The sequence below is a fragment of the Octodon degus genome, unplaced genomic scaffold (assembly GCF_000260255.1).
Source record: "Octodon degus isolate 3935 unplaced genomic scaffold, OctDeg1.0 scaffold00012, whole genome shotgun sequence".
NCBI lineage: Eukaryota > Metazoa > Chordata > Mammalia > Rodentia > Octodontidae > Octodon > Octodon degus.
The window spans coordinates 15,287,866-15,296,702 of record NW_004524588.1 but is presented as its reverse complement, the minus strand read 5'-3'; the positions used below and the strand labels follow the sequence as shown (position 1 = coordinate 15,296,702).

The window sequence follows — 8,837 nt, the reverse complement described above, 5'->3', positions numbered from 1 at the left end:
CATCTTGTACAGCAATTAACCACTAGGAAGAATGTATGCAGTGTGCTAATTATTGAAACTGTCCTACCAGTTTGGTTTGAAACTGTCTCATTGCTATTTGTTTCTCAATAAAATTATGGGGGAAAAAAACCCTAAAAAATTAGAAGCCTCATTCGACCCAGCTATTCCCCTTTCGGCATCTTCCTGAAAGAATTAAAGGCAGCATACCACGCTGATGTCTGCACACCCATATGTATAGTGCAGCTCGTAATAGCTAAATCTTGGAAACAGCCCAAATGTCCGTCAACTGATGAATGGACAAAGATGTGGATTTTATTTTTTTTAATACAATAGTACTACTCTGCCATAAAGGAGAAACTTGAGACATTGCTAGATAAACTGCTGCACCTTGAGACCATACTCTTAAGTGATATAAATCAGACACATATGTTCAAATACTGCACTATTTCTGTGGTGTGAAAAACTGAAAATGTATGATAGATATTGGGAAATGGGAAGAAAATATTCAAATGAGCTGGCCAAATACTCAGCGGATTAAAGGGCCTGCAAGCAGGCACAGGGGCCAGAAATTTGATCCCTAAGTGTGCCGTGCCAGCCCTGCCCCCAGGGCTCTCTGAGACAGCAATTGAGACTGGGCGTGGTGCCGCATGCTCCCTCCTCACTGCCTGCCCACCAGCCAGCCCGTAATCCCAGCTCTTGGGAGGCTGTAAACAGGTGAATCACTACGAGTCTGATCTAGTAGTGAGACCCCTGAACACCCTGTAGAACCTTCCCAAAAAAAAACAAAAACAAAAACAAAAAGTTATTTTTGGGGCCAGGGAGATGGCTCAGTGGAATAAACACTTCCCTGGCAAGCGCAAGGGCCTGAGTTCAATCCCAGGTTCCGCAAAAAAAAAAAAAAAAATCAAATGAAAAGGGGAACAAAGAAGGTGGAGGATGGGGAAATTGAAAGAAACAAGAAAAGAATACATGGAAAAAATGGAAACAAAGCTTTTGTAAATGAGGGGAAGAAAGTTGAAAAGGAGCAGGAGCAGAACAGAACAAAAGAGAAGCAGCAAGATTTGTCATTTTTGGGTACAAATTCCCTATGATGAACGTTATCATGTATATCTAAAAGGTACCAATAAAATAACATTACAAAAAAGGGGGAGGGGTGGCAATATAGCTCAGCAGACTAAGTGTCTGCTTAAGTAAGCAGAGGGACTGGGGATTTGATCCTGGCATTACATGCTGCTTAGGCCCCACCCCTGGGCATACTGAGCTGTCACCGAGACTGGGCGTGGTGGCGCATGCCTGTAATCCCAGCACTGGGGAGGCTGAAAACAGGAAGATTACTACAAGACCAAACTGTATAGTGAGACCCTGTAGACACTATATAAAATACATAAACAAAAAGAAATTTTAATTTTTAATTTAATTTCAAAATCAAATTAAGCATATCTATCTACATTTGAAATACTTTTGGCATTTTAAAAATGTATTTAGTACAGGGCCTACAGGGTCTCACTACACAGATTGGACTCGTAGTGATCCTCCTATATTCAGCCTCCCAAGCACTGGGATTACAGGTGTGTACCACCACACCCAGGCTAAATCACTGCCTCAGCAAGCCCCATAGGCAGGGCCGGTACAACACACTAAGGATCAAACCAGCTATCTGGCTGGCCCTTGGCTTTTTGAAAAAAAGAGTACATTGTTATCTGTATTCACAATTTTTTTAAAGGATGAAACTTGGTCTTGTTAAACTATGTTTTATTTTGTTTTATTTTCCATTTTATGTATTTGGTACAGGGTCTCACTAGGCAGCGTGGACTTGTAGTGATCCTCCTATTTTCAGCTTCCCCAGTGCTGGGATTACAGGCGTGCACCACCACGCCCTGACTCTGTCCCCAAGGTCAGTGCGCCCTGGGGATCAAACCCGGTCCCTGCACTTGCCAAAGCAGGCACTTAGTCCACTGAGATATCTCACCAGCCTTTGGTCTCATAAAACTATGTCAAAAGATATAAAATATTTCAGAGCTTGTTTTGTACCATTTTTTTCCTTATAAAATCTATGCCAACTATCAGGTCTTTGGTTGCCACCAACAGAATAGACTTGAAGGACTTAACTAAAAAATGAAAGTTACTGGAAGCGTGTTTGGGGCCTAGCATCTTGATAGAAAACTGGAGAGCCAGGATTGGAATGAAGCAAAGAAACCCATGCATTCTCACAGACAGAACCACACGAAATCTGTGTGGTCCCCATGATGTTCCTGCCTGCTCACTCACTGCCACGAGAAGCCCCCGAAGGCCAGCTGGTGCCCTCAGCTGCCAGCTCACTAGCAGGATCACAGGGTTCGCTGGTGAAAGCATCTCTCCCTTGAATACTAAAACCTTTATGTTAGCAAAGTTCAGAGTCACAGGGATTAGAAGCAACAAAAAATTTCAGTGACTCATTCATGAAGTACAGTGGTGAGAGGCAGTGTCACCCCACTTTCACTCTTTGCTTCCCAGGCCACAGCTCCTGCATATGGGAGAAAATGGGGCTTACTCTACTGTTCATGCATTGCTGCGGATCCTTAATGACTTCTTTTCCATCTCTGTATGTGAGGGGACAAAGCTGACAGTAATACCACGAAAAGTTCCCCAAAGAGAACGTTCCTTTTCCCACTGATCTTTGAGCTCACCACTGAGTGGTGCTGTGAATGCTAACATATTTAGAACTATTGCTAAGGCAGGTTTGGATTTTTTGCTATTATATGACAACTCAAGTAAGGCAGTGGACTCACAGGGTACTTCAGGAGCAGCTGTGCTGGGTGTGGGAGCCGTGCCACTACTCCAGGCCCATGCAAGACCCACCCTCCTCTTCTATGTGACGTTTAGTCGGTGGGTGACAAAGCTGCAGACTGGCGAATCAGAGAACATCCAACTCAGGGGGAGCGCTGAGACTGCACGGTCATTTGCTGTTCTACAGCCAGGCATTTAATCTCTATCAAAGCCAAGTCAAAGCCGAGGGTTGCTTTTCGAAAGTGTAATAGCCTTTGACAAAGAGCATGCCTTAGTCCAAAGTGCCACTCCTGTGGATGTCTAGTAGAGGCTTCCCTGCTCATAACAGAGCATCTTGGTCTGCTACAGGCACTTTAAACAGGTGCTCTTAGATCCTATGGCCCATGGGCCAAATGGCCACGTTGTTTGCATTATACCTCAGACCAACCAAAAGGTTTCTCTTGTTGTCAACCATTTTTCTTTAATTTTCCTTTTTTGTTTGTTTGTTTTGAAACAAGATCTTGCTCTGTAGCCCAGGCTGACTTTGAATGCCTGCTGACCAACCTGTCTCAGCCCCCTAAGTACTGGGATTATAGGTATGTGCCACCATACCCAGTACTCTCAGCCCTGTTAAAACTAGCAGCCCTTTGGGTCTCTCACTGGGTCAGAGAAGCACATTGTACTACACAAGAGTCCTCCAGGACTCAAAAAGGCCATCAAATATGCATGTTCTTCTTGATGGGGGCACAAGATACTATAATGTTCCTTCTTTGATTTCAGTAACATGCTCCTGATTAAAGGGACCCCCTTTCCCTAGAAACTTCGCAGAGATCACTGGCCACTCCATTTTCATTTGGGGTGTGTGTATGTACATGGGTGCATGCGCATGCTTTTTTTGAGACAAGATCTCACTTTGTAGTTTAGGCTGGCCTTGAACTCAGTGTGAAGCCCAGGCAGGCCACAGACTCATACCAGTCCTCTTGCCTCAGCCTCTTGCATGCTGGTGTTATGGTGTGTGCCATCAGGCCCACCTTTGATATGCCTTTAGAATGCATGTTTGTGAAAATGTGTTCACCAGTCCTCCAATACTGGTAACGCTCTTAGCAACTCAGCAATCTAAGTGTGAGAACCACACTCCTAATATTGCACAACTTTCTTTTCTTGAACTCCTGCTATTGTTTCCCCTCAAATTTCCTTTCTTTTCTTCTCTCTCTGTCCTTTCTCCTATATCGCCAACAATTATACACGTGATTCCGAACAAATCAACCATTCATTAAGAAGATTCATTAAGTCAACCAAGTCACTAAGATACAATAAGTATTTACCATGTGTGTGTCAGGGACTTAAAACCACTAGGTATTCAGCAAGGAACAAAAGAGACATCGCGCCAGCATGGTTCTCAAGGCAGCAAATCAGTGCCTGCCTCCAGAAACTAGGGAGAAGGACTGCTATACGAGAATGCTGAACACACAGCAACCCTGCCACTGACCTGAGAAACAGACTCTTAGCAAACAGAGCACCCATTTTTTTCTTCTATAGGAGAATTAAAAGGGTAAAATATTCTTCCAGTTCTCTTGTCAGAGAGAAAGGTTGAGTGGAATTTCCACTTCTTCCTAAATGTGAGGAAAAAGGAAGAGTTTCTCCAAATGTTAGCTGTATCCCAGCAGTGCCGGGTGTCCCCTTGGGATTAGTTATAATTAATTCATACTGGCACAGCCTGCCTGGATTGAGTGACTTTCCCCAGAAATATTCAGCTGCATTCTGGACTGAACAAAGATAGTGTTTTCCCAAATGAATATGACAGAGAGAGGGACTTCAGAACTGAGGTATTTCCAGACAGCAATTATAGTGATATCTCACAGAGATTAAGATGTAAAAGAGTGTACAGATGTGTGGGCCTGACCCACACAAGCTCTGTGGAGTTAAATCCTCCATACCAAACAGGGAACTTGACTGAAATCTACTTACTTTTTCTTTCCCTTTCATTTCTTCCCTTTCCTGTCTCCTCCTCCCAGTTATTGTCTCTTCCTTCAGTGAAATTTTCAAGGTCCAGAAGGAAATAGGCACAAGGTAACATAGAACATGACATTGTCACTTATAAAGAATCCTTACTTATCAACCCTTAAGTTCTTTACACGGAAAACGCGCTACCCAATTCATTTAGAACCCACTTCCTTGCTTCTCACAATACCTTTGAGAACTTCTAGAGACTGAAGGAAAGAAGGTCCCAAAGAAAACAGGTGATTTTCTCATTATCTCTGCAAAACCTGCATTCCAATTCAAGTTTTCCAACTGAAGACCTGCCTTGTCTTCCAAATGAGTGATAGCAGGGCTCCCCAATTGTTCTAGGAGACAACTACATCTGAATTTCCAAGCTTAACAGGTCACAATTCTAAACCTAATATCCAGATCCAATATCAAGTTATTATTAAGAATGATAGCTGTCGGGCTGGTGAGATGGCTCAGTGGTCTAAAGCACCTACTCAGAACAAGCTTAGCAAAGCACAGGGACCATGGTTCAATCCCCCAGCACCACATGCCAGCCAGCCCCGCCCCCTGGTGGGCTGAGCTGGCCACATACAAATAAATAAATAAATAAAATTAAAAAAAAAAAGAATGATAGCTGTCTTATTGAGACTTTTACCCCAACTAATTATTGATGAGGGTTGTTTTATAGTCTATTACCTAAACTTTTGTTACAGTTTTATCCTCTAAAACTTTACCAACTAGGTTCCAAATAAGTTTTCAAAGTTAAATTAAAAAGGTAAATATAAGGGGCTGGGGAGATGACTCAGTAGAATAAGTGCTTCCCTGGCAAGCGCAAGGGCCTAAGTTCAAACCCCGGTTCCACAAAAAAAAAGAATAAAAAAATGTAAATATAAACTGGGTGCATTATGCTCACCTATAATCCCAGCTACATGGGAGGCTGAGGCAGGAGGATAAAAAGTTCAAGACCAGCATGGACAGTGTAAGCCCAAGGTTTAATCCCTGGTACCAAAAAAGAAAACAAGCAAACAAAAAAAGAAAAGAAATTGCTAGAAACCGTTATTCCCACAGTGTAAGAGTGCCTCTGCATAAATCAGAGCATTTCAGTATTGAGTGCTCAATCACACACATGCAAAAATGTGTTTCTAAAAATTATACTACTGGTAAATTAAATAGGGTGAAGGGAAAGACTGAAGACCTGATGCAGAATAAACTGAAGCTTTCAGTCTCATAATACAGCCTCAGTTCAGTTTCTCTTATGACAATGCCCATCTTCCTAAATGCCTATGTATGAAGATGAGTGGCAAAAGAATAACAAATTAATTATTCCTCAAATTGTAAAAAAGGCATTGAACTGCATTATTCTTAGCCGGCCAAAAATGGTGATAGATTTTTTTTTATTAATCTCTGCATAGCACTGCAACCCTCAAAGCCATTTTAGAAATAGTCACTTGGGACTCTGTTAGGAATTCTGAGGACACGTTGGAAGACAGGACAAATAGAAATGAAAGGTAAAATATTTCCTGCGCACTCTAACCCCAAAGGAGTCTGTGGTACTGGGGCACTGAACCGAGCTATGGCCTCAGCAGTGAGGCCAAGGCAGGTTTATGAAAGTTGGAGAGTGGGCCGGGGAGATGGCTCAGTAGTAGAATAAGTGCTTTCCTGCCAAACACTAGGGCCTGAGTTCAATGCCTAGTTCTGAAAAAAAAAAAAAAAAAAAAAGAGTTGAGCATGATGAAGTACGAGGAACCCCATGGGCTCTTCCCAAAGTGTGGTGGCTTTGGCAAATGATCAGATCAGTTTCAGCAAGGAGAGTGACAGCTTGGACACCAACAGGCTCTCTGACTCCCATGATACTGAGCATTTTTCCCTCCGACCAATTCATCCCATGTAATAAACACTTAATTATATCTCTCATTTACCAAGCAATAGGATTATTAGACATAGTACATAGGTTAAAAAGAGACCCTCAAGGAGCATGCAGTTGAGTAGAGGACATACCAGCAAGTTCAACCAAGACATTACAAAAGTTGATACAATCATAAGGCAATATGCCAGCAGCAACAGAATTAGAAGGCATGCCTAAGAAAGATCCCAAGTGTGCAGATTGCAAGCTGAGTTGATGTGATTCTTAAAATAATTAAAGAAGCAGTAGGAGTTTACTAGATAAAAGGAGTTGAAGATATTTTAGGTAGAGAAAACAACACAGGTGAGTTCCACAAATATAAACTAGGGCTGACATAGAGCTTGGTGGTAGAGTACTTGCCTAGCATGCACAAGGCCCTAGGTTCAATCCCCAGTACCATGGAAGGAAGGGGGAGGAATGGAAGCGGGGATAAGAGAGCAGAAGAGAAGAGAGGAGAGAAGAGGATAAGAGAGGAGAGGAAAGGAGAGGAAGGCAGGAAGAACCTCCACTTTGCCTCATGATTTGACGAGGACAGAAGGTACAACTGTAGGCCAACTGAAAAGAGCTTAATGAAGTAACTATTTCCAAAGATTCTAAGGGCACTAAAAAGGATGGTGCCACATTCAGGAACAGCAACAGCCATTAAGCATCTGCCTAAAAGAGGCAAGTAAGTAGAATGGTATCATCAAAATCTGAATACAGGCCAAAGCAGGAGGAGGATCTTGAGTTCATATGTAGCCTGGTCTACATAACCAGGTGCTATCTCAAAGAAAAAAAAAAAAATCCCTGCTGACAGTGTAGTTATGGGAGAAGCACTCCCAGGAGGAATACAACCACAGCCCAACAAAGACAGTCACAGCCTGACAGAGACGAAGGAATAGGTGCTGTTATGACTTATGTCTAAATGTCCCCCCAAAGCCTCATGCAGTCATAGGCGGAGCTTTTCAGAGGTGGCTGGATCTAGGGCGCCTGCTGCTGGGACAACGATGTGATGCTGGGATTGATTTAGGGTGCCAGGATTAAGGCTGCCCCTCTGAGTGTAAGTGCTACCCGCCCATGGGATGGTAGCCTGGATAAGACAGAAGAGACAGAAAGAGGGTCACTGATGGTCACTTATAGCTTACTGCTTTTCTACTTTCTGCCTACCATAAACTTTTTCCTTCAACACGCCACCCTGCCTTGGAGCCAGCCAACTACGAACTGAAATCCCTACCAATTGGGAGCCGAATGAGCCTTTCCTCCTTTAACTTTGAGCTTTGCCTACCTTGTCTTAGCAACAAGAAAAGTAGCTGAGACAGGTGCCCTGATTTCTCTTTCCCTCGGTTGCCAGCCACTAACCTCTCTTGGTTGATCCCTACCGCAAGGCAGCGGGCGAGGGAATGTGGGGAAGTTCTGTTGTACAGACCAGCTTCCTGAGGCCTGGGAAAGAGTGGAGGCTAGACCCCGGGAAGCGCATCCCACGCTCATGTCCGTGTCCAAACAGCATTCTGATCCTTGAGATAGTTTTGCCTAAGAATATACTTGTAACTAACACTGGAGCAAATCCTTCTTGGTTGGTATTTCCATAGAACAAAGGATTTAAACAATGGAAACATACTGGTCGGGGCTGGTGAGATGGCTCAGTGGTCTAAAGCACCTACTTAGAACAAGCTTAGTTCAAAGCACAGGGACCGCGGTTCAATCCCCCAGCACCACATGCCAGCCAGCCCCGCCCCCTGGTGGGCTGAGCTGGCCGCGCGCGCACATACACACATATATATATGTAAAAATTTAAAAAAAAAAAAAAAGAAACATACTGGTCATCTTGCTGGAGGCTGGAAGGCGGGGGAGTTTAGGGTGGCCGCGTCCTGACAAGGCCTCTTGTGGCTTGCTGTCGCCCATCTCCCATCTCTTGCAACCTACGGTAAAAAGGACCATAGAGCGCCCTCTAGTGTCTCTCTTATAAAGGCACTGATCCTAGGCATGAAGACCCCGCCTCACACCCTGGATTACATCGCAAGGACCTCGCCTCCTAAAACACCATCTCATTAGGGATCAGGATTTCAACGACAGCTGAACATGCATTCAATCCATGATACTGCCCTGCTTTTCCTAACTGTCAGAGGAGGCATTTGCATTACACGACAAGAAGAGATGTTTAAGGGGCTGGCGAGATGGCTCAGTGGTCTAAAGCAACTACTTGGAACAAGCTTGGCAAAGC

At 43.8% G+C, this 8,837-nt stretch overlaps 1 protein-coding gene across 1 annotated transcript in view; it reads left to right on the top strand.

The window, feature by feature from the left end:
• Positions 1–8,837, top strand: part of Rab39a (RAB39A, member RAS oncogene family) — a 42,747-nt gene that overhangs the window by 32,753 nt on the left and 1,157 nt on the right. The gene's annotated exons all lie outside the window — the stretch shown is intronic.